The 26,032-nt window shown below is 39.2% G+C and overlaps 1 protein-coding gene across 29 annotated transcripts in view; it reads right to left on the bottom strand.

The window, feature by feature from the left end:
* Positions 1–26,032, bottom strand: part of LOC100986445 (ras-related protein Rab-40A-like) — a 221,663-nt gene that overhangs the window by 149,095 nt on the left and 46,536 nt on the right. For 3 of the 29 annotated variants that reach the window (XR_010111271.1, XR_010111275.1, XR_010111291.1), the window contains exons 1-2: positions 23,360–23,761; positions 22,378–22,446 (exon numbers count right to left, since the gene is read on the bottom strand). The exons of 1 other annotated variant lie outside the window; for it this stretch is intronic. The gene's annotated coding sequence lies outside the window, so the exon portion shown is untranslated. Of the gene's footprint in view, positions 1–22,377; positions 22,447–23,359; positions 24,803–26,032 lie in introns of those variants that run through there. 25 more of the 29 variants (XR_010111285.1, XR_010111267.1, XR_010111276.1 and 22 more) reach the window with 20 other exon arrangements.

Below are 26,032 nucleotides of genomic sequence, written 5' to 3'. Positions count from 1 at the left end.
CATTCACAATCGCTACAAAGAGAATGAAATACCTAGGAATACAGCTAACAAGGGATGTGAAGGAACTCTTCAAGGAGAACTACAAACCACTGGCTCAAGGAAATAAGAAAGGACACAAATAAATGGAAAAACATTCCATCTTCATGGATAGGAAGAATCAATATCACGAAAATGGCCATACTGCCCAAAGTAATTTATAGATTCGATGCTATTTCCATCAAACTACCATTGACATTCCTCACAGAATTAGAAAAAAAAACTACTTTAAATTTCATATGGAATCAAAGAAGACCCTGTATAGCCACGACAATCCTAAGCAAAAATAACAAAGCTGGAGGCACCATGCTACCTGACTTAAAACTATACTACAAGGCTACAGTAACCAAAACAGCATGGTAGTGTTACCAAAACAGATATATAGACCAATAGAACAGAACAGAGACCTCAGAAATAACACCACACATCTACAACATTCTGATCTTTGACAAACCAGACAAAAACAAGCAATGGGGAAAGGATCTCCTATTCAGTAAATGGTGCAGGGAAAACTGGCTAGCCATATGCAGAAAACTGAAACTGGACCCTTTCCTTACACATTATACAAAAATTAACTCAAGATGGATTAAAGAATTAAATGTAATATCCCACACCATAAAAACTCTGGAAGAAAACCAAGGCAGTACCATTCAGGACATAGGCATGGGCAAAGACTTCATGACAAAAATGCCAAAAGCCATTGTGACAAAAGCCAAAATTGACAAATGGGATCTAATTAAACCGAAGAGCTTCTGCACAGCAAAAGAAACTATCATCAGAGTGAACAGGCAACCTACAGAATGGGAGAAAAATTTTGTAATCCACCCATCTGACAAGTGTTTAATGCCCAGAATTTACAAGGAACTTAAACATATTTACAAGAAAAAGATAACTCCATCAAAAAGTGGGCAAAGGATATGAACAGACACTTTCAAAAGAAGACATTTGCACAGCCAACAAACATATGAAATAAAGCTCAACATCACCGATCATCAGAGAAATGCAAATCAAAACCACAATGAGATACCATCTCACACCAGTCAGAGTGGTGATTATTAAAAAGTCAGAAAACAATAGATGCTGGAGAGGCTGTGGAGAAATAGGAACTATTTTACACTGTTGGTGGGAATGTAAATTAGTTCAACCATTGTGGAAGACAGTGTGGTGATTCCTCAAGGATCTAGAACCAGAAATACCATTTGACCCAACAATCCCATTACTGGGTATATACTCAAAGGAATATAAATCATTCTACCATGAAGACACATGTACACATATGTCTATTGCAGCTATTTACAATAGCAAAGATACAGAACCAATCCAAATGCTCATCAATGATAGACTGGATAAAGAAAACATGGTAAATATACACCATGGAATACTATGCAGCCATAAAAAGGAATGAGATCATGTACTTTGCAGGGACATGGATGAAGCTGGAAGCCATCAACCTCAGCAAACTAATGCAGGAACGGAAAACCAAACACTGCATGTTCTCACTCATAAGTGGGAGTTGAACATTGAGAACTCATGGACACAGAGAGGGGAATGACACACACCAGGGCCTGTTGGGGGGTGGGGGTGTGAGGGGAGGGAACTTAGAGGATGGGTCAATAGGTGCAGGAAATCACCATGGCACATGCATACCTATGTAACAACCTATGTAACAAACCTGCACATTCTGCACATGTATCCCATTTTTTGTTAGAAGAAATAAATAAAAAAATTAACATTATTAACATCTGTGTTTCTCTCTTTATGCACTTTTAAAGTACTTGTGACATTGCGTTACAGGGGTTTGACTCCTGGGTCTAAAAAGGACACCAAGTCCTGCTAAATTTTAAACACTGACAGCAGTTAAAGCCCCATCTTCAGGCCTGGTAGAAGATGCCAATCAAAATAAACCGCATTCCTGAAACACAGGGCCAGAAATTAGAGCTATTCAACTCCTCAAGGCCCAGGGACTATCGCAGAAGAGGTGGGCATATGAGATTATAAGGGCCGATTTTGAGACATAAAATAAATTCCGTTTCCCTATAAATTAATCATTAATGTCAAAGGCACACTGATGCAAGACCAGCATATGCGCCCATGTCAGATTAACAAGGTTTTCTTGAAGCATTAACTGACTCCTAAATAGAGGTTATAAAGGTTATGAAAGGCTTATGGAAGCTATTATCTTATGGTCAAAATTAAAATTTTATAGACTACAAAATTTTGAAAAACAAACTTAATTGGCTTCATGCTCTTTTTATTAGGGCTGACTGTTTGGAAAATCAAGTCTCTTCTATCAAAGAATGAAGGTTTTCACCTTTTTTTTGAAATCCTTGAGTTATCATTTTGATCAAACGAATGACTTATTTTACAATGACCTGTGATATCAAGTGTTTTAACCCTTTGATATTTGACAAACTTTCCAAAATCAAATTACAAATTATATCTTTTTCTGATCTAATTAATCCTTTGAGATATTAGTTTCCCTAAAGTCCAAAAATGAAATAATTTGGCTTATTTGGTATAAAAATTATACAGGAAACAGTGTCAAATATGAAAAGGTATTTGGTTTTCTTTAGGATGTATTTGTATAAATGTTATTGGTATGTGTTCCAAAATCATGGGAAACTCCTATAATTCTGATATGACTTAGTGTACATTATTAGTAATAATTATAATTGTTATGTTAAATTATTGTATGCCACAGAGGTAACAAATTTCCTTGTCAATTGTGTCTTTGACTATGGTTGCCCTAAAAGCTTTTGTCATTCACAGACAATTGTCTTGTTTGATCCTCCTTAGAAGGTGGTTTTATAATCAGCCATAGAACTGTGTAACAGGTGTTGTTAAATGCAGGTTTCTGATAACTTTGGAGTTTGTGACATTAGAATAGAGGAAAAAACTTTCAGGACTCTCATGAAGAGCTGAAATGTTCATGAATATCAAGCAGAACAGGAGTTAACTGTGTGAACTGAACTAATAGAAGACTAAAGTAATCTTTTTAACTTTTTGGTTAAAACCTTGCTAATCCTTTGTTTTGTTTTTCAGAGTCAAGAAAACTTTCAAGCTAGTTACAGCTTGTAACAATTGAGTAAACTATACTCCTGTGAACAAAATTTGAAGCATATTTCTCTCTACCTAATTTCTCCAGAATTTGGAAACTATTTGTGAGTATTCTTAACTTATGACAATATAGTTATTTGCATAAGTGCAATAAGAATCTGTTTTCATGTGTAACAGGACACAATTGAAGAAACTGGTTATTTTACCAAGGCTTTGACTGGAATGGTGTGCTATCCTTTAAGGTATCAAACCTAATTTATGGAGCCAATAACAGCCCCTTGGAAAAAGTAGCCTCTTACCTTTGTCTGCACAGTTCTGTACAGGGTTCCTAACCTGTGGCAAGTAAAGAATGTCACTTTCTGACAGGCCCAGGAGCCCCAAGTTTATCTTGGAACCTCAAGAGAAGAGGAAATTCACCCAACTCACAGGAATTTGATGGCACAAATCCATTGAAGCCAATTTAAAAGCCTATGTAAAAAATAATTATTCTTGCTGCATTGTATACAAATAATTAGGCCAAGTAGAATAAAGCAAACCAGTCCTACCATAATTTGTCTTTAGTAAAAATGGGAAACTGGAGAGAGAAAAATGGTTTCAAAACTATAGTACACCTGTTGTTAGATTCTAATCTTGCCTAACGTTTTTCCATTTTATTATTTTCTACTGTTTGGATCGAATTCTAATTTTTCTTGGCTACAAGTCTGCAAAATAATGTTTTCAACTTTCTTTTCCTTTTTTCCCCATTTTTCCTAATTTTAAGTCACTGAAACTAAGCTGTGTTTTCATATAGCCCTGTGAACTGAAGCTAGACAACTTAAACTACAGCAAAAATAAGAGCAACCTATTTACATACATAAGCCACCTTCATACCTGCCTACTGATGTATGGACTTCAGAGTAACGTTGCCTATATTGATTTTCCAGGTTCGTTCTTTTGTTTGTTGTTGTTTTTCTCCCTTCCTTCCCCTATTTTTTCTTCATAGGACATGAGACTTCACAACCTGCTAAAAATGAGCTTTTCCTAATAAAACAGGACCTACCTGTCTAGGAAAAAACCATCCTAGCCATGAGAGATCAGATAAAACCTGGGACCAGAGACTCATTTTCTTCTAAAATGCTTTCTCCAAAAGATTTTTAAAAATAAAAGGTTGGGGATGCGGGGGGGAATGTGAAAGGAAAATATCTTGGGCCCCCAAAATCACTAAGCTAAAGGGAAAATTCAATCTGGGAACTGCCTGGGGTAAACCTGCCTCCCATTCTATTCAAAGTCATCCCTCTGCTCACTGAGATAAATGCATACCTGATTGCTCCCTTTGGAAAGGCAAACCAGAAACTCAAAAAAAATGCAACCAATTTTCTCTCACCTACCTGTGACCTGGAAGCCCCTTCCCTGCTTCAAATTGTCCTGCTTTTGTTTAGAGTTGTCCCATCTTTCCGGACCAAACTAATGTTCATTTTACATATGTTGATCGATGGTTCATGTCTCCCTAAATTGTATAAAACCAAGCTGTGCTCTGACCACCCTGGGCACATGTCATCAGGACCTCCTGAGGCTGTGTCATGAGCACATATCCTCAACCTTGGCAAAATAAACTTTCTAAATTAGCTGAGATTTGTCTCAAATTTTGGGGATTCACAGTAGAAAGAATGTTTTAAATTTGTGAGCTGTCATTTTGTTTTTATGTTAATGTTTGTTGGAAACATGGTTAATGATGTAGGATAGATTAATCGTATATAAAAGTATGGGTTGAGTAACACTATAATAGCTTTAAATGTTGCCATGATGATGGTGTGGTTTTTGTTAGTTCTTGAATAATAATTCATTTGAGAAGAAATCCTGTAAGTGGGGGTAGACCTAAGGATAAAAGGGTAATAAGGATTATGGAAATTATTAATGGTAACTTATTCCATATGTGTGATAGTGATAGGGTTGTGGTGTTTGTATTTAAGCTAAATATTATGAATATGGTGAGTATTAGGATTACATAAATTAGTAAATTTAGAATTATTGTGGAAGGGCTATAAAAGAAGGTAGTTGTTTTTCAGCCTATGTGTGCAATTGACGTGTAGGCTAAGATTTTTCAAAGTTTTGTCTGATTAAGTCCTCCTCACCCTCTTACTAGAACAGACAGCATAGCAATTTTTAGCATTATATTTAGATCAACTGATGATGATACCTGAAACATAATTGAAATTGGTGCTAGTTGTTGTCAATCAAGAAAAATGAGGAGACAAGTCTCAATTATTTTAGGAGGTTTATTTGCCAAAGTTAAGGATGTGCACCCAGGAAACAGGTCTATGCCTTTCTCCTAAGATGATTGTGAGGGCTCCAAATTTAAAGGGAAAAGGGCAGGGTATTGAGAAGTACACAATTTTCATGTAAGAGGGGGATAAGGAAAAATAGTGATTCATGTCTTTGTCTGGCTCAGTGAATCTGCATTTTTACTTAAGATGACACAGACAAATGGGGCAGAGGAAAAATGCAGGGAATCTGCATTTTTACATAAGATAACATAGGCAAAATGGGGCAGGGGAACAATCAGATATGCATTTGTGTCACGTGGGCAGGGGAGTGATTGCACCTGTCAATGAGCTATGGAGTTACATTGTCATGGTGAAATTTTAACAGAAACACCTTAGGGTAAAGATCTTGGAGCTCACTAGGAATTTCCTTGTGGGCAAAATATGGGGGAAGCATGTAGCTTTTCATCTTGTAGTCATCTTATTTAGGAATCAAAAGGGGGAGACAGTTTTGAGTGACCCAGTTCCCGGCTTAACTTTTCCCTTTGGCTTAATGAGCTTGGGGTCCCAAGATTTATTTTCCTTTCACATTGTCATCATGTTAGTAGAATTACAACTGATGTTACTGAGATTTCTTGTGTAACTACCGGCACTTCAAAATGGAAGGGTGATAATCCAAATCTCATAACTAGTGCTATAATAATTATTAGGGATGCTGTTTGGCTGGAAATTTTTACAACTCTTCATTGTCCAGAGTACAATATATAATGATAATGAGCATTGTTAGGAGTATAGATAGAGGTGCTTGTGTTAATATTTAGCTACTTCTGTGGATCATGGGTTTGCTTATTTGATTAAAATGGGGGTAATGATATATATTTATTTCTAGTCCTATTCAGATTATTAATCACTGTGAGCTGAATAAGTGATTATGGTTCCTATGAACAGAGTAGATGGGATGGTAGAAAAGATTAAGGGATTAATTAGTACAAAAAGGATATAAACCAAAATTTTCAGGGTATGGACAGAACAGCTTATTAAGCTGCCCTTACTATAGAATATAGTGTATCAGGTAGCACAAAGATTTTTGAATTCTTAAGAGAGTAGGTTCAATTCCTATAATCCTGTAAATAGAGGATTTAAACCTCTTTTATTTACTCTATGAAAATAATTTTTATTAGACTTTTAAAAATGTTTTTGGTAGAATACTAGATAGTAAAATGGGCATATAGATGTGTCATGCATAATGCTAGTGCAAATGCTAAAAAAAAATTTTCAAACAGGTGCGTGAGTTGATCATATTGGAATTGTGGATATGATGCATGAACTCATAAGAGGAGTGTTTTAATGATAGAATTGATTACATAAATTTCCTGTATGTGAATGTCATGGAGTGCCCCTAGAAAAATGATAGTGTTTAGTGCTTATTATATTGATGTTGGTGTATTCTGCTATTTAAAACATTTGGGCAAATAGGCCTGCAGCATAGTCAACTTTAAAGCCTGTTACCAGTTCTGACTCATCCTCTGTCAGAATGAATAGAGCTCAAGTAGTTTCTGTTAGTGTTGAAATAAATTTTATTATGAACAAAGGTCATGATGGAAGAACTAGTCATATATATTCTATGGTAATAATTAGAATATTGACAGTGTAAATGATCTGTTTATTAGGAGAACTGGTAATAGGATAATGGCTAGGGTGACTTCATATGAAATTGTTTGTGCTGCTGCTCATAGTGTACCAATTAATGCATAATTTGAATTCGATGCTCATCCTGATCATAGGATAGAAGATATGGCTAGGCTTGATGTACCTAAGATGAATAGTATTCCTATGTTTAGGCTAATTAATGGATGTGGTATAGGTAATGGGATTCATATAGTAAGTACAAGGGGTAGGGCTAGGGTAGGTGCAATACTGTATAAGAGTATAGAAGATGTCAGTGGTCACAGTGGCTCTTTAACAGTTTTATTGTGCCTACAAAGGGTTGAAGTAGGCCACAGGGGCCTATACTGTTAGGCCCTTTGAGAAGCTGCATATAGGCTAATACATTTTGTTCAACTAATGTTAAGAATGCTATAGAGAGAATGGCAGGGGTAATGAGTAGGTGAAGATCAATTATAAACACACTGTTAAGAAGAATAGTTGGCTGGGTGTGGTGGCTTATGCCCGTAATCCCAGTACTTTGGGAGGCTGAGGTGGGCGGATCATGAGGTCAGGAGATCGAGACCATCCTGGCTAACACAGTAAAACCCCATCTCTACTAAAAATACAAAAAATTAGCCAGGCGTGGTGGCACACACCTGTAGTCCCGGCTACTCAGGAGGCTGAGGCAGGAGAATCGCTTGAATCCGGGAGGTGGAGGTTGCAGTGAGCCGAGATCATGCCACTGCACTCCAGCCTGGGTGGGAGAATGAGATTCTGCCTCAAAAAAAAAAAAAAAAAAAGTTGAGGAGAGGGGCAGAGTAAGATAATGAGATAATGGAATAGAAGGCCCCACCGATTGTCCCAACACCCCCTGACAAGGGTGCCAACTTAACAACTATCTACACACAAAAAAGCACCTTCATAAAAGCCAAACGCCAGTTAACCACTCACAGTACCAGGTTTGAATTTCATATCACTGAAGGAGGCACTGAAGAGGCAGGAAAAACAGTCTTGAATACTGAACACCACCCCTTCCCTGTCACCCCCATTGCCCAGCAGCAGCAACCTGGTGCTGAGAGTTTCTGTGTGCTGGAGAGAGGGAGGGCCAGCAATTGTGAGGCATTGAACTCAGCACTGCCCTTGTTACAGCAGAAAGCAAAACCGGACCAAACCCACCTAATGCCTACCCATGGAGGGAGAATTTAAACCAGACCTAGCCAAAGCAGAATTGCTGATCCCAGTGGTCCGAACTTGAGTTTCCACAGGCCTCACCACTGTGACCTAAAGTGCTTGGGGTCTCCGAATAAATCTGAAAGGCAGTCTAGGCCACAAGGATTGCAACACCTGACGAGTCCTAGTGCTAAACTGGGCCCACTGCCAGTGGACTAGAGGGGCACTTGACCTACTAAGACATCAGCCTGCACAACTAAGGGAGTGCTGGTATCACACATCCCCTAAACCCAGGTTGCAAAGCTCTCGGCTCCAAAAGAGATCTCTTGCTTCCACTTGAGGACAAAGAACAGTGGGAGGACTTTGTCTTGCATCTTGGATACCAGCTCAGCCACAGCAGGATAGAGGACCAATTAGAGTCATGAGGTCCCCTTTCCAGGCCCTAGCTCCCAGATGACATTTCTAGACATACCCTGGGCCAGAAGGGAACCCACTGCTTGAAGGGAAGGACCTAGTCCTGCTCCTGGCAGAATTTATCACCTGCTAACTGAAGAGCCCTTGAGCCCAGAATAACCAGTGGTGATACCCAGGTAATATGTTGAGGGCCTTGGGTGAGACTCTGAGACTTACTGGCTTCAGGTGACACTCAGCACATTCCCAACTGTGTTGGCTATGGAATGAGACTCCTTCTGCTTGAGAAAAATAGAGGGAAAAGTAAAAGGAACTTTGTCTTACACTTTAGGTACCAGCTCAGCCACAGGGGGGTAGAGCACCAAGTGGGCTCCTGGGATCCCACTTGGTGGGACTAATTCCAGGACTTCATTCTTCGATAGTATTTCTTGACCTGCCCTGGGCCAGAGGGGAGTCCACTTCCCTGAATGGTGAACCCCAGGTGAGTCACTATTCACCACAAGCTGACTGAAGAGACTTTGGGCCTTAAGGGAGGATCAGAGGTAGTCTGGCAATATTCCTGTGGGCCTGAGGTGGCATTGGCCATGAGGTGAGGCTCCTCTGCCTTTGGAAAGGGGAGAAAAGAGTGGGAAAGACTGCATCTTGTGGTTTGAGTGCCAGCTCATCCACAGTGCACTAGAATGCCAGGCAGACTTCTAAGGTTTTTGACTCTAGTCCCTAGATTCTGGATGACACCTCTGGATCCACCAAGGCCCTGAGGGAACTTGCTTCCCTGAAGGGAAGGACATGGGCCTAGCTAGCTTTGCCACCTGAAGATTGTAGAGCCCCAGGGCTTTAAGCAAACATAGGTGGTAGCCAGGAAGTGGTTACAGCAGGCCTTGGGTGAGACCCAGTGATGTGCTGGCTTCAGGTCAGGCCCAGCACAATCCTAGGCTTGCGGTCCCACCTAAAGCAGATACAGTTTAGATCACAACATTCAAGTCCTTTTGGAAAGCCTTCCCAAAAAGGATGGGTAAAAACAAGCCCAGACTGAAGAGTACAATAAATACCTAACTCCATTATGCCCAGACACAGACAAACATCTACAAGTATCAAGACCAGCCAGGAAAACATGACCTCACCAAATGAACTAAATAAGGTCACATATCTCTATTTCTCCAGGATTGGTCCCTGGAAACACACTTCACCTATAAAGGCACATATAAGCTGAAAATAAAGCAATGAAAAAAGATATTCCATGTCAACAGCAACCAAAAAAGAGCACGAATATCTATACTCATATGAGACAAAATAGATTTCAAGACAAAAACTATAAGAAGAGACAAAGAAGGTCACTATATAATGATGAAAGGATCAATTCAGCAAGAGGAAATAACAATTTTAAGAATATATATACCCAACACTGGAGCACCCAGGTATATAAAGCAAATATTACTAGAGCTAAAGAGATATATAGATTCCAATGTAATAATAGCTGGAGACTTCAACACCTCACTGTCAGCATTGGACAGATCTCCCAGACAGAAAATTAACAAAGAAATTCTGGACTTAATCAAAACTATGGATCAAATGGACCAAATAGAAATTTACAGAATATTTTATTCAATGGCTGTAGAACACACATTCTTTTCCTCAGCACAGGGCTCATTCTCAAGGATAGACCATATGGCAGGTCACAAAACAAGTCTGAAAACATTCAAAAAACTAAAATAATATCAAGCATCTTCTCTGACCACAATGGAATGAAACTAAAAATCAATAACAAGAGGAATTTTGGAAACTATGCAAAAATGTGGAAATTAAACATTATGTTCCTGAATGACCTGTATGAAAAGAAAGAAATTAAGAAGGAAGTTGAAAAAGTTATTGAAACAAATAACAATGGAAACACTAAAACCTATGGGATACAGCAAAAGCAGTACTCAGAGGGAAGTTTATAGGTATAAATGTCTACATCAAATGTAAAAACCTTCAAATAAACAACTTAATGATGCATCTTAAAGAACTACAAAAGCAAGAACAAATCTCAAACCCCAAATTAGAAGAAAATAAATGAAGATCAGAGCAGATGTAAATGAAATAAAAATGAAGAAAACAACACAAAAGATCACTGAAACAAAAACTTGGGTTTTTGCAAAGTTAAATGAAATTGACAAACCTGTAGCCAGACTAAGAAAAAAAAGGAAGACACAAATAAATAAAATAAGAGATGAAAAAGGAGACATTACAGCTGATAGCACAGAAAAGCAAATGATCATTAGTGGCTAATATGAGTAACAATATGCCAATAAATTTGAAAATCTAACAGAAATGAACGGATTTTAGACACATACAACCTACCAAGATTGAACCAGGAAGAAATCCAAAACCTGAACAGACACATAACAAGTAATGAGATTAACGCAGCTCCTCACCAGCAACGGAACAAAGATGGACAGCAAATGACTCTGACGAGTTGAGAGAAGGCTTCAGATGATCGAACTACTCCGAGCTAAAGGAGCACGTTCGAACCCATGGCAAAGAAGTTAAAAACCTTGAAAAAAAATTAGACGAATGGCTAACTAGAATAACCAATGCAGAGAAGTCCTTAAAGGACCTGATGGAGCTGAAAACCAAGGCACAAGAACTACGTGATGAATGCACAAGTCTCAGTGGCCAATTCGATCAACTGGAAGAAAGGGTATCAGTGATGGAAGACCAAATGAATGAAATGAAGTGAGAAGAGAAGTTTACAGAAAAAAGAATAAAAAGAAACGAACAAAGCCTCCAAGAAATATGGGACTATGTGAAAAGACCAAATCTACGTCTGATTAGTGTGCCTGAAAGTGACGGGGAGGATGGAACCAAGTTGGAAAACACTCTGCAGGATATTATTCAGGAGAACTTCCCCAATCTAGCAAGGCAGGCCAACATTCAAATTCAGGAAATACAGAGAATGCCACAAAGATACTCCTTGAGAAGAGCAACTCCAAGACACATAATTGTCAGATACACCAAAGGTGAAATGAAGGAAAAAATGTTAAGGGCAGAGAGAGAGAAAGGGCGGGTTACCCACAAAGGGAAGCCCATCAGACTAACAGCTGATTTCTCCGCAGAAACTCTACAAGCCAGAAGAGAGTGGGGGCCAATATTCAACATTCTTAAAGAAAAGAATTTTCAACCCAGAATGTCATATCCAGCCAAACTAAGCTTCATAAGTGAAGGAAAAATAAAATACTTTACAGACGAGCAAATGCTGGGAGATTTTGTCACCACCAGGCCTGCCCTACAAGAGCTCCTGAAGGAAGCACTAAACATGGAAAGGAACAACCAGTACCAGCCACTGCAAAAACATGCCAAATTGTAAAGACTATCGAGGCTAGGAAGAAACTGCATCAACTAACGAGCAAAATAACCAGCTAACATCATAATGACAGGATCAAATTCACACATAACAATATTAACCTTAAATGTAAATGGGCTAAATGCTCCAATTAAAAGACACAGACTGGCAAATTGGATAAAGAGTCAAGACCCATCAGTGTGCTGTATTCAGGAAACCCATCTCACGTGCAGAGACACAAAAAGGCTCAAAATAAAGGGATGGAGGAAGATCTACCAAGCAAATGGAAAACAAAAAAAGGCAGGGGTTGCAATCCTAGTCTCTGATAAAACAGACTTTAAACCAACAAAGATAAAAAGAGACAAAGAAGGCCATTACATAATGGTAAAGGGATCAATTCAACAAGAAGAGCTAAGTATCCTAAATATATATGCACCCAATACAAGAGCACCCAGATTCATAAAGTAAGTCCTTAGTGACCTACAAAGAGACTTAGACTCCCACACAATAATAATGGGAGACTTTAACACCCCACTGTCAACATTAGGCAGATAAACGAGACAGACAGTTCACAAGGATATCCAGGAATTGAACTCAGCTCTGCACCAAGTGGACCTAATAGACATCTACAGAACTCTGTACCCCAAATCAACAGAATATACATTCTTTTCAGCACCACATCACACTCATTCCAAAATTGACCACATAGTTGGAAGTAAAGCACTCCTCAGCAAATGTAAAAGAATAGAAATTATAACAAACTGTCTCTCAGACCACAGTGCAATCAAACTAGAACTCAGGATTAAGAAATTCACTCGAAACCACTCAACTACATGGAAACTGAACAACCTACTCTTGAATGACTACTAGGTACATAACGAAATGAAGGCAGAAATAAAGATGTTCCTTGAAACCAACAAGAACAAAGACACAACATACCAGAATCTCTGGGACACATTCAAAGCAGTGTGTAGAGGGAAATTTATAGCACTAGATGCCCACAAGAGAAAGCAGGAAAGATCTAAAATTGACACCCTAACATCATAATTAAAAGAACTAGAGAAGCAAGAGCAAACACATTCAAAAGCTAGCAGAAGGCAAGAAATAACTAAGATCAGAGCAGAACTGAAGGAAATAGAGACACAAAAAACCCTTCAAAAAATTAATGAATCCAGTCGCTGGTTTTTTGAAAAGATCAACAAAATTGATAGACTGCTAGCAAGACTAATAAAGAAGAAAAGAGAGAAGAATCAAATGGACACAATAAAAAATGATAAAGGGGATATCACCACCGATCCCACAGAAATACAAACTATCACCAGAGAATACTATAAACACCTCTATGAAATAAACTAGAAAATCTAGAAGAAATGGATAAATTCCTTGACACATACACCCTCCCAAGACTAAACCAGGAAGAAGTTGAATCTCTGAATAGACCAATAACAGGCTCTGAAATTGAGGCAATAGTTAATTGATAGCTTACCAACCAAAAAAGTCCAGGACCAGAAGGATTCGCAGCAGAATTCTACCAGAGGTACAAGGAGGAGCTGGTACCATTCCTTCTGAAACTATTCCAATCAATAGAAAAAGAGGGAATCCTCCCTAACTCATTTTATGAGGACAGCATCATCCTGATACCAAAGCCTGGCAGAGACACAACAAAAAAAGAGAATTCTAGACCAATATCCCTGATGAACATCGATGCAAAAATCCTCAATAAAATACTGGCAAACCAAATCCAGCAGCTCATCAAAAAGCTTATCCACCATGATCAAGTGGGCTTCATCCCTGGGATGCAAGCCTGGTTCAACATACACAAATCAATAAACGTAATCCAGCATATAAACAGAACCAATGACAAAAACCACATGATTATCTCAATAGATGCAGAAAAGGCCTTTGACAAAATTCAACAACCCTTCATACTAAAAACTCTCAATAAACTAGGTATTGATGGGACGTATCTCAAAATAATAAGAGCTATCTATGACAAACCCACAGCCAATATCATACCGAATGGGCAAAAACTGGAAGCATTCCCTTTGAAAACTGGCACAAGACAGGGATGCCCTCTCTCACCAGTCCTATTCAACATAGTGTTGTAAGTTCTGACCAGGGCAATCAGGCAGGAGAAGGAAATAAAGGGTATTCGATTAGGAAAAGAGGAAGTCAGATTGTCCCTGTTTGCAGATGACATGATTGTATATCTAGAAAACCCCATCATCTCAGCCCAAAAATCTCCATAAGCTGATAGGCAACTTCAGCAAAGTCTCAGTATACAAAATCAATGTGCAAAAATCACAAGCATTCTTATACACCAATAACAGACAAACAGTGAGCCAAATCATGAGTGAACTGCCATTCACAATTGCTTCAAAGAGAATAAAATACCTAGGAATCCAACTTACAAGGAACGTGAAGGACCTCTTCAAGGAGAACTACAAATCACTGCTCAATGAAATAAAAGAGGATACAAACAAATGGAAGAACATTCCATGCTCATGGGTAGGAAGAATCAATATCGTGAGAATGACCATACTGCCCAAGGTAATTTATAGATTCAATGCCATCCCCATCAAGCTACCAATGACTTTCTTCACAGAATTGGAAAAAACTACTTTAAAGTTCATATGGAACCAAAAAAGAGCCTGCATTGCCAAGTCAATCCTAAGCCAAAAGAACAAAGCTGGAGGCATCACGCTACCTGACTTCAAACTATACTACAAGGCTACAGTAACCAAAACAGCATGGTACTGGTACCAAAACAGAGATATAGACCAATGGAACACAACAGAGCCCTCAGAAATAATGCCACATATCTACAACCATCTGATCTTTGATGAACCTGACAAAAACAAGAAATGGGGAAATGATTCCCTACTTAATAAATGGCATTGGGAAAACTGGCTAGCCATATGTAGAAAGCTGGAACTGGATCCCTTCCTTACACCTTATACAAAAATTAATTCAAGATGGATTAAAGGCTTAAATGTTAGACCTAAAACCATAAAAACCCTAGAAGAAAACCTAGGCTATACCATTCAGGACATAGGCATGGGCAAGGACTTCATGTCTAAAACACCAAAAGCAGTGGCAACAAAAGCCAAAATTGACAAATGGGATCTAATTAAACTAAAGAGCTTCTGCACAGCAAAAGAAACTACCATCAGAGTGAACAGGCAACCTACAGAATGGGAGAAAATTTTTGCAATCTACTCATCTGACAAAGGGCTAATATCCAGAACCTACAATGAATTCAAACAAATTTACAAGAAAAAAACAAACAACCCCATCAAAAAGTGGGCAAAGGATATGAACAGACACTTCTCAGAAGAAGACATTTATGCAGCCAAAAGACACATGAAAAAATGCTCATCATCACTGGCCATCAGAGAAATGCAAATCAAAACCACAATGAGATACCATCTCACACCAGTTAGAATGGCAATCATTAAAAAGTCAGGAAACAACAGGTGCTGGAGAGGATGTGGAGGAATAGGAACACTTTTACACTGTTGGTGGGACTGTAAACTAGTTCCACCATTGTGGAAGTCAGTGTGGCGATTCCTCAGGGATCTAGAACTAGAAATACCATTTGACCCAGCCATCCCATTACTGGGTATATACCCAAAGGATTATAAATCATGCTGCTATAAAGACACATGCACACGTATGTTTATTGCGGCACTATTCACAATAGCGAAGACTTGGAGCCAACCCAAATGTCCAACAATGATAGACTGGATTAAGAAAATGTGGCACATATACACCATGGATTACTATGCAGCCACAAAAAATGATGAGTTCATGTCCTTTGCAGGGACATGGATGAAGCTGGAAACCATCATTCTCAGCAAACTATCGCAAGGACAAAAAACCAAACACCGCATGTTCTCACTCATAGGTGGGAATTGAACAATGAGAACACATGGACACAGGAAGGGGAACATCACACACCGGGGCCTGTTGTGGGCTGGGGGGAGAGGGGAGGGATAGCATTATGAGATATACCTAATGTTAAATGACGAATTAATGGGTGCAGCACACCAACATGGCACATGTATACATATGTAACTAATCTGCACGTTGTGCACATGTACCCTAAAACTTAAAGTAAAAAAAAAAGAAGAAAAAAACAAGTAATGAGATTAAAGCCATAGTAAAAAGTCTCCCCAGTGATACGGTTTGGCTCTTTGTCCCCACGCAAATCTCATCTTGTAGCTCCCATAATTCCCACATGTTGTGCAAGGGACCTGGGGGAAGATGTTTGAATTATGGGGATAGGTCTTTCTCATGCAGTTCTTGTCATAGTCAACCGGTCTCATGAGATCTGATGGTTTTAAAGATGGGAGTTTCTCTGCACAAGCTGTCTCTCTCTGTTTGCCTGCTGCTATTCATATAAGGTGTGGCTTGTATCTCCTTGCCTTCCACCATTATTGTGAGGTTTCCCCAGCCATGTGGAACTGTTAAGTCCAATTAAACCTCTTTCTTTTGTAAATTGCCCAGTCTCAGTCTGGGGTATGTCTTTATCAGCAGTGTGAAAACAGACTAATACACCCAGTAACGAAAAAGTCCAGGACCCCACGGCTTTACTGGTAAATTCTACCAAACATTTAAAGAGAACTAATACCCAAATCCTACTCAAACTATTCCAAAAAACAGAAGGAAGGAATACTGCCAAACTCATTCTATGAGGACAGTATTATTCTGATACCAAAACCAGACAAAAACACACTAAAAAAAAACTATAGGCCAATTTCTATGATGAATATTGATGCAAAAATCTTCAGCAAAATACCAGCAAAACCCAATTCAATGATACATCAAAAAGATCATTCATCATGACCAAGTGGGATTTATCTTTTGGATGCAAGGACAGTTTAACATATGCAAATCAATCAATGTGATATATCATGTCAACAGAAAGACAAAAACCATATGATCATTTCAATTGATGCTGGAAAAGCATTTGATAAAATTCAACATCCCTTTCTTGATAAAAACCCTAAAAAACTGGGGTAGAAGGAACATACCCCAACATAATAAAACCCATATTGACAGACCCACAGCTAGTATCATACTGAATGGGAAAAAAAATTGAAAGCCTTTTCTCTAAGATCTGGAACATAATATGGCCGGCCACTTTCACCACTGTTATTTAATATAGTACTGGAGCTCTTAGCTAGAGCATCCAAAGAAGAGAAAGCTATAAAGTGCCTCCAAGTTGGAAAGGAAGAATTAAAATCATCCTTGTTTGCAGATGACATTATCTTATATTTGGAAAAACCTAGACTCCACCAAAAAACTATTCATACTAATAAATAAATTCAGTAAAGTTGCAGGATACAAAATCAACATGGAAAAATCAGTAGCATTTCTATATGCCAACAGTGAGCAATCTGAAAAAAAAATAAAAATGTAATCCCATTTACAATAGCCACAAACGAAATAAAATACCTAGGAATTAACCAAAGAAGTGAAAGACCTCTATAATGAAAACCACAAAGGACTGATGAAATAAATTGAAGGGGAAACCAGAAGATGGAAAAATATCCCTCGTTCAGGCATTGGAAAAATCAGTATTGTTAAAATGCCCATACTACCCAAAGCAATCTACAGATTCAATGCAATTCCTATCAAAATACCAATGACAATCTTCATAGAAATAGAAAAAAAGTACCCTAAAAGGGATACAGAACCACAAAAGACCCAGAATAGCTAAAGCGATCCTGAGCAATAAGAACAAAAATGGAGGAATCACATTACCTGACTTCAAATTATACTGCAGAGCTATAGTAACCAAAACAGCATACTACTGTCATAAAAACAGACACATAGATGAATGGAACAGAATAGAGATCCCGGAAAGAAATCCATACGCCTACAGTGAAATCATTTTTGATAAAGGTGCCAAGAACATATACTGTAAAGACAGTACCTTCAATAAATGGTCCTGGGAAAACTGGATACCTATATGCAGAAGAATGAAACTAGACCCCTATCTCTCATCATGTACAAAAATCAAATCAAAATGGATTAAAGAATTAAATCTAAGACCTCAAACTATAAAACTACTACAAGAAAACTTTGGGAAAACTCTCCAGAACATCAGTCTGGGCAAAAATTTCTTGAGTAATACCCCACAAGCACAGGCAACCAGAGCAAAAATGGACAAATAGCATCACATCAAGTTAAAAGGCTTCTGCACAGCAGAGGAAACAATCAACAAAGTTAAGAAACAACCACAGAATGGGTAAAAATGTTTGCAAACTACCCATCTGACAAGGAATTAATAACCAGATGTATAAGTATCTCAAATAGTTCTATAGGAAAAAATATAATAATCTGAATTTAAAATGGGCAGGCCGGGCACGGTGGCTCATGTCTGTAATCCCAGTACCTTGGGAGGCCAAGGTGGGTGGATCACGAGGTCAAGAGATCGAGACCATCCTGGCCAAAATGGTGAAACCCCATCTCTACTAAAAATACAAAAATTAGCTGGGCGTGGTGGCATGCGCCTGTAGTCCCAGCTACTCGGGAGGCTGAGGCAGGAGAATCGCTTGAACCCAGGAGGTGGAGGTTGCAGTGAGCCGAGATTGCGCCACTGCACTCCAGCCTGCCGACAGAGCAAGACTCCGTCTAAAAAAAAAAAATATATATATATATATATCTGAATAGACATTTCTCAAAGGAAGACATACAAATGACAAACAGGCATATATAGGTGCTCAACGTAATGAATCATCAGAGAAATGCAAATCAAAACTACAATGAGATATCATCCCTTCTCAGTTAAAATGGCTTATGTCCAAAAGACGGGCAATAACAAATGCAGGTGAAGATGTGGAGAAAAAAGAACCCTCGTACACTGTTGGTGGGAACGTAAATTACTACAACCATTGTAGAGAACAGTTTGGAGGTTCCTCAGAAAACTGAAAATAGAGCTACCCATGTGATCCAGCAATTCTACTCTGGATATATACCCAAAAGAAAGGAAATCAGTATATTGAAGAGACATCTGCACTCCCATGTTTGTTGCCACTCTGTTCACAATAGACAAGAGATGGAAGAAGCCTGTGTCCATCAACAGATGAATGGATAAAGAAAATGTGATACTTATACACGATGGAGTACTACTCAGCCATAAAAAATAATGAGATCCAGTCATTTGCAAAAACATGGATGGAACTGGCGATCATTATGTTAAGTGAAGTAAGCCAGATATAGAAGGAGAAACCTTGCATGTTCTTATTTATTTGTGGGGTCTAAAAATCAAAACAATTTAACCTGTGGAGATAGAGAGTAGAAGGATGGTTACCAGAGGCTGGGAAAGGAATTGGGGAGGGTTGGGGAGAGATGGGGATGGTTAACCAGTACAAAAAATAGAATGAAACGGACCTAGTATTTGATAGCACAACAGGGTGACTATAGTCAATAATAACTTAATTGTATATTTTAAAACAACTAAAAGAGTATAATTGGATTTTTTGTAACAGAAAGGATAAATTCTTGAGGAGATACCCATTTTCCACGATGTGATTAATATGCATTACATGCCTGTATCAAAACGTCCCATGTACCCCATAAATACATACACCTACTGTATACCCACAAAAAATAAAAATAAAATAAACAATTATTTTAAAAAGAAGAGTAATTGAACCTCTGATTATAAAATTTCAAGTTTTATGCAATTACCAGGCTCTACCATCTTAACAAGCCCTGTTTTGGGGCAAAGTGTATAATAATAAATTAGATCTAGATTATATCATCTTTTGAATTGAGGGTGCTTTTTGTGTGCCATAATTCTCTTCTCTTTTTGTATTGGGAGAAATATTAAATAGGTGGAAACCAACCCAGATCCTGAACTTAAATCATGTAGGACTTTGGTCATTGAAAACATAAACCATTAATAGCTGCTGGCCAGGCGCAGTGGCTCACGTCTGTAATCCCAGCACTTTGGGAGGCTGAGGCGGGCGGATCACAAGGTCAGGAGATCCAGACCATCCTGACTAACACGGTGAAACCCCGTCTCTACTAAAAATACAAAAAATCAGCCGGGCGAGGTGGCGGGCGCCTGTAGTCCCAGCTACTCGGGAGGCCGAGGCAAGAGAATCGCTTGAACCTGGGAGGCAGAGGTTGCAGTGAGCCAAGATTGCACCACTGCACTCCAGCCTGGGCGACGGGGCGAGACTTCGTCTCAAAAAAAAAAAAAAAAATAGCTGTTATACTATTGAGATGTTCTGATCCCACATCAGGATTGTAAATCCCTATGGTTGATATGAACTCTAAGATATGATCATGCTGTTATCCCTAGGGTAACTTGTTCTATTGATCAAATTGCTTGGGTCAATAAATTATAAAACACTTTTATGAATAACTAGTCTAGTCCGGGTTTTAATCATTCAGAGGTTGTACGGTGCTCTGAAGTTACCCCAACTGAAATTTTTAGCCCAGTAGATTAAATATTATTCCTTTAAATAGTTAATGTTTTTTGTGTGTGGCCTAATTAAGCTCCATTGGGTCGTCTTGTTTTATCGCCGCATGAGAATCACTAAAGTTAGAGACTGACCATACCAAGCACTGACGAGGTTGTGGAGGATGAAGCTCTGCTGAGACAATGAAAAATGGTACAACCACTTTGAAAACAGTTTGGCAGTTTCTTACAATGTTAGTCTTACATCTATAACATGTTCCAGCCACTGCAATCCTAAGTATTTACCCTAGAGAAAGAAAGCACATTTCTCTGTAAAGACTCATACACAAGATCCCCTAAATTGAATACAACCCAAATATCCATTAGCAAGTGAATGGACAAAACGAATTGTAGTATATCCTATACTGTAATGCTACTCTGTAATAAAAAAAAAAAACTATTGAAATAGGCAATAAAATGGACAAATCTAAAAATACATAGAGTGAATGAAAGAAGCCAGATCCCTAAAAAATAAAAATAAAAAAAAACCTCTATGATTATTTTTAAATAAATGAAATCTAATCTATAATGACAAAAGTGCTGTATTTGTCTGGAGACAGGACAGTGGGAGGAATGGGTAGGCTGGGTACAACAGAACTGAAAATGTTATGTCCTGGAAAATAATAACAATGATATATAAGCCTATACGGTTCCTTTAGGGGACATGGCAGGGTATCATTAGAATAGGGCAAACTAGATACTGAAGGACCAAGAGGGCAGAGTAGGAGATATCAGCCTTCATCACCCCCTGCCACAAAAAAACAAGTGTAGACAGCTATCCACAAACTAAAGTATTCATGGGAGGGCTCAGGGGCCCATTTAAGAATCTGCAGCAACACAGTAGGAAAAAAAATGGGGAATATCCACACAGAAAATATTGCTGGTGAGATCAGTATACTTGAGGTGCCAGGAGATGTCTAGGAGAAAAGAAGAAAGGCAAAGGCTATTGCTATTAGCCATGTGGCAGGAATCACCATGGTCCCCAGCAGTCTGCTCTGGAGAGGACACTGGCATCTTTCGCCACTGAGATAACCAACAGCCATTCCTGCCCAAGGAACCCCAGAGAGGGAGAAGTGGCTGCACACTTCTCATCTCAAGAAGCAGCAGCTATTATACCACTCTGGGACCAGAGGTGCCACCTGTCCCAATGCTGCATGTGTCACTGACCCCCCCAAGCTACAACTACTCTGTAAATACCCATACTCCAGACCCCAGCTCTGTGCCTGACTGTGCCTGCCCATGCCTCAGACACCAGAGCCACTGCCATAGAGACCTAGCAAAACACCTTCACTCTTCAGATAACTCCCTGAGAAAACATACCAATTAGAGGAACTAGGCTGGGATCCGGGCCCCTAAGCCAAGGTCACTTTGCACATGTCTGTACTCCAGACACCAGATTAACATCCATTGAAGGCTAGCCCATACTCCAGACCCTGGATAGGAAGAATAATCTCTAGTGTTCTATAGCATTATACTAAATTATCAAACAATAATTTAATGTATTTTTCAAATAGCTAGAAGAGAAAATGTTGAATGTTACCAGCACATATAAATGAAAAAGATTTGAGATGATGGATATGCTAACTACCCTGATTTTATCACTACACATTGTATACATGTATTGAAATATCACAGTGTACCCCCATAAATATGTACAATAATCATGTGTCCATATATAATAAAATATACATTTTTCAAAGTAAGACATACAAGTGGCCAACAGATATGTGAAAAAATTCTCAATATCACTAATTGTCAGGGAAATGCACATTAAAACCATAACAAGATATCACCTCACACTTGTTAGGATGGCCATTATTTAAAAAAACAAAAGATGGTAAGTGTTCACAAGGATGTGGAAAAAAATGGAACCCTTGTACAATACTGGGAATGTAAATTTATACAGATATTACAGAAACAGTATGGTCATTCCTGAAAAAAACTAAAAATAGAATTACCAAATGATCCAGCAGTCCCTCTTCTGAGTATATATCCAAAGGAAATGAAATTAGTACCTCAAACAGATGTATGTACTCCCATGTTCACTGCAGCATTATTCACAATAGCCAGGGTATGGAATCAACCTAAGTATCCATCAACAGATGAATAAAGAAAATGTCATACATGCACACAATGGCGTACTATTCAGCTTTTTGAAAAAAGAAGGAAATCCTGTCATTTGTGACAACATGGATGAACCTGGAGGACATTAAGTGAAATAAGCCAGGCACAGCAAGACAAATACCACGTAATCTCACTTGTATATGGAATCTAAATAAGTTGAACTCATAGAAGCAGAGAGTAGAACAGTAATTACCAGACAGAGGCTGGGGAGGGGTTTGGGGAGATGTTGGTCAATGGATACAAAATTTCAGTTAGAGAGGAGGGATAAATTCAAGGGATCTATTGTACATCATAGTGACCATGGTTAATAAAAATATATTGTACACTTGAAAACTGCTAAATGGGTAGATTTTAAGTGTTCACCACAAAAAAAGTACATTAGGTAATGCATAGGTTTATTAGCTTGATTCAGCCATTCTACAATGTATAAAATATATCAAAACATCATACGACTTTTTAATTGACACTTTATAAGTTATAGTTCATAAACAAATTTATTATACAACAGATATGGGAGAATGCATATTATAATCTCAAATTGGTAGGAAGGCCTTCTAACTAACTTTATATTTCAACATTCATTTGATAGTGTTGATGGGAATCACTGGTTATTATTTATGCAGTCAGAAATATATATATAAACTTATCATAAATGCATGTTAAACATAAAGTTTCTCCCTTGTCTATACTGTAAGAAAGTTTGAAACAGAACAAGAAGAGGCCTGACTTCATACAGGCATTCCTGATCCTGCAATAACCACAGGGCTATCGTCTTGCACCTATGTTATCACTGAAGGTTTCAGCAATCCTGTGGGTGAGCATTTTTATTTCCATTTTACAGAGTGGGAAACTGGGCTCAGAGAGGGTCTTTACCTGTCTCATCCTCCCGCGTCCCGCCTTTACAGGGAAAGTAGCCCCGGGACACCTTGGAGCAGGACACCACACTCACTGGGGCCAGAAGAGACCCACCTCTCTCTCCTTCACGAAACAGCCAGAGCGCCGATCCCCAAAGTGGGAACGAGGGGACGTCGATCTGGGGTCCTTTCGTCTCCCTAAACCCCACGGAGATTCAGGCCACACTGCTGGGCACTCACAACCTCCACTGAGTCCAAACGCCTGAAGGCGGTTCTCCCCAGGCCAAATTGGTCTCAATAAAAAGTCGTCACCGTCGCTAATATGACGTCAGGTTACTATGGCAACCGCGTAGCACTGGCTTGTCTTCCACACCTGAAAATGACTATGCACAACCCGCTCCTCCATCCCCAGCCTATCCCTTAAAGCAAAACACCTTCATTCTTCAGATAACTCCCTGAGAAAACATACCAATTAGAGGCTGGGATCCGGGCAATTTTCAAGACTCTCTACTCATTATGGTAGAGGAAAGGAAGTCCATGTTGTCAGGAATTTTGCTTTAAAAGTGACCTAAGGGGGCCGGGCGCGGTGGCTCATGCCTGTAATCCCAGTACTTTGGGAGGGCGAGGCGGGAGGATCACGAGGTCAGAAGATCGACACCATCCTGACTAACACGGTGAAACCCCATCTCTACTAAAAATACAAAAAATTAGCCGGGCGTGGTGGCGAGCGCCTGTAGTCCCAGCTGCTCAGGAGACTGAGGCAGTAGAACGGCGTGAACCCGGGAGGCGGAGCTTGCAGTGAGCCGAGATTCTCAAAAAAAAAAAAAAAAAAAGTGACCTTAGAGGAGTATCATCAGTACACAGAAGCCCAGAGAGGTGTCCTAGGACTCTGGGAGATGAGCTAGCCCTCTGAGGAGGAACATGTACAAGTCACACACTATACTAGGCAGCTGGTTATCTGTGGCAGAAAACAGATTGTTTATAATCAAGTGACTGAATGATCTAGAAACACAAAAACTGTCATTTGAGTAATAATACAGTTATTTCAGGGAGGCCGGACTAGAATAATATAATCATTTAGTAGGCAGGAATCCAGTCAATTAAAACACACAGTAGTTTGCCTTAAGGAAATTTTTTTTTTTTTTGAGACGGAGTCTCGCTCTATCGCCCAGGTTGGAGTGCATGGCGCAATCTCAGCTCACTGCAACCTCTGCCTCCCAGGTTCAAGCGATTCTCCTGCCTCAGCCTCCCGAGTAGCTGGGATTACAGGCGCTTACCACCACACCCAGCTAATTTTTATATTTTTAGTAGAGACAGGGTTTCACCATGTTAGTCAAGCTGGCCTCGATCTCCTGACCTCGTGATCCACCCGCCTCGGCCTCCCAAAGTGCTGGGATTACAGGCGTGAGCCACCGCACCCAGCCCTGCCTTAAGGAAATTCTTATCCTTCATTCCTGGTATGTTTTTCCATGTGGAAAATACATCCATGACAAAAATACATGTAGCCTCTACACACTCACTCCTCTCTACGGCAGGAATGACTTATCCGATTGGAGAATCTGGAAGGAGACACATGATACTCTGCCCAAGCCCTCTCCCTTCAACTTCTTGGTAGTAAGCTGCCCTTCAGGAGGCACTTGTTCAGCTTTGCCTTCAGGGATGGGACTTAAAATAGGCCCACAGGTTTACTCCTCTAACTGTGTCTCACTGACTCTACAATTATTCCTATAGTTCTTGATTCACAATGCTTAATTCTTTAAGGGGCCCCCAAAATACTCTTCTGCTTCTAGTCTGAGCTCTAAACCAACTGAGAAACATAGGAAAAGAATAAGGAGAAACATATATTGACTTTATCTCTTATAAGGTGATATTGGAGAATGTGACTTAGATTTGCTGTCACGTGGGCTTACTATGAGTAAGTTCTAGAATTGACTTATCCACCCAGCAGTGCTGCATTGGGACAGTCATAAAGACCAAGGACTGCAATGTATATCTATCTGCTGTCTCCTAAAGGAGCCCTGTCTATGTGTGCCCAAGGAAAGTTACTTCCTTGCCAAGGGTTATCACTATAGCAGGAGAAAGTGTTTCAGGACACTTTCTTTGAGAAACACTTCTAAAATTGTTCAGAATGAATACTCACTAAGACAACCTCTCAGGTTTCCTCATAGAATGGTTTGTAGCAATGCCCTCTCAGTATCTTAATTCACATGATTGCAGTGGGAATTCTTCTTAAGGAGTTAGGTTTCAAATTTTAAGACTAGCATGAAAAATAGATATCATGTAAATTGCCCTTGGGAATCTCTTCAAGAAGGAATTGATGACATGTTCAGAAATCTGTACCCACATGTAAGCCAACACTCAGATGATACAATTATAACCAAGTTTCACTAAGCCTTCAAGGATAAGAAAATCCCTTTCTTATCCAATGATAACACAACACAGAAAATGAGGAAAAGTTCACCAAAACCATAATGTTTTAGATATCCGTTCCTTCTTAACAAGCACCCTTAATTAATAGCCATTTATTTTCTCTCAGTATTTTGTGTGTTAACTGGGCCCAGCTGGATGTTTTCTGCTCTATATGATGTCTGTCACCTGGGGCTGCAGTCATCTGGAGGTTCCACTCATCTGGGACATCTGAGAGAGCTCACTCACATGAATGATGACTGGTGTTGGCATCTGCTGGGAGCTC

This window comes from Pan paniscus, chromosome X (genome assembly GCF_029289425.2).
Source record: "Pan paniscus chromosome X, NHGRI_mPanPan1-v2.0_pri, whole genome shotgun sequence".
NCBI classification, from domain to species: Eukaryota; Metazoa; Chordata; class Mammalia; order Primates; family Hominidae; genus Pan; species Pan paniscus.
This window is presented reverse-complemented; position numbering and strand designations above follow the sequence as displayed.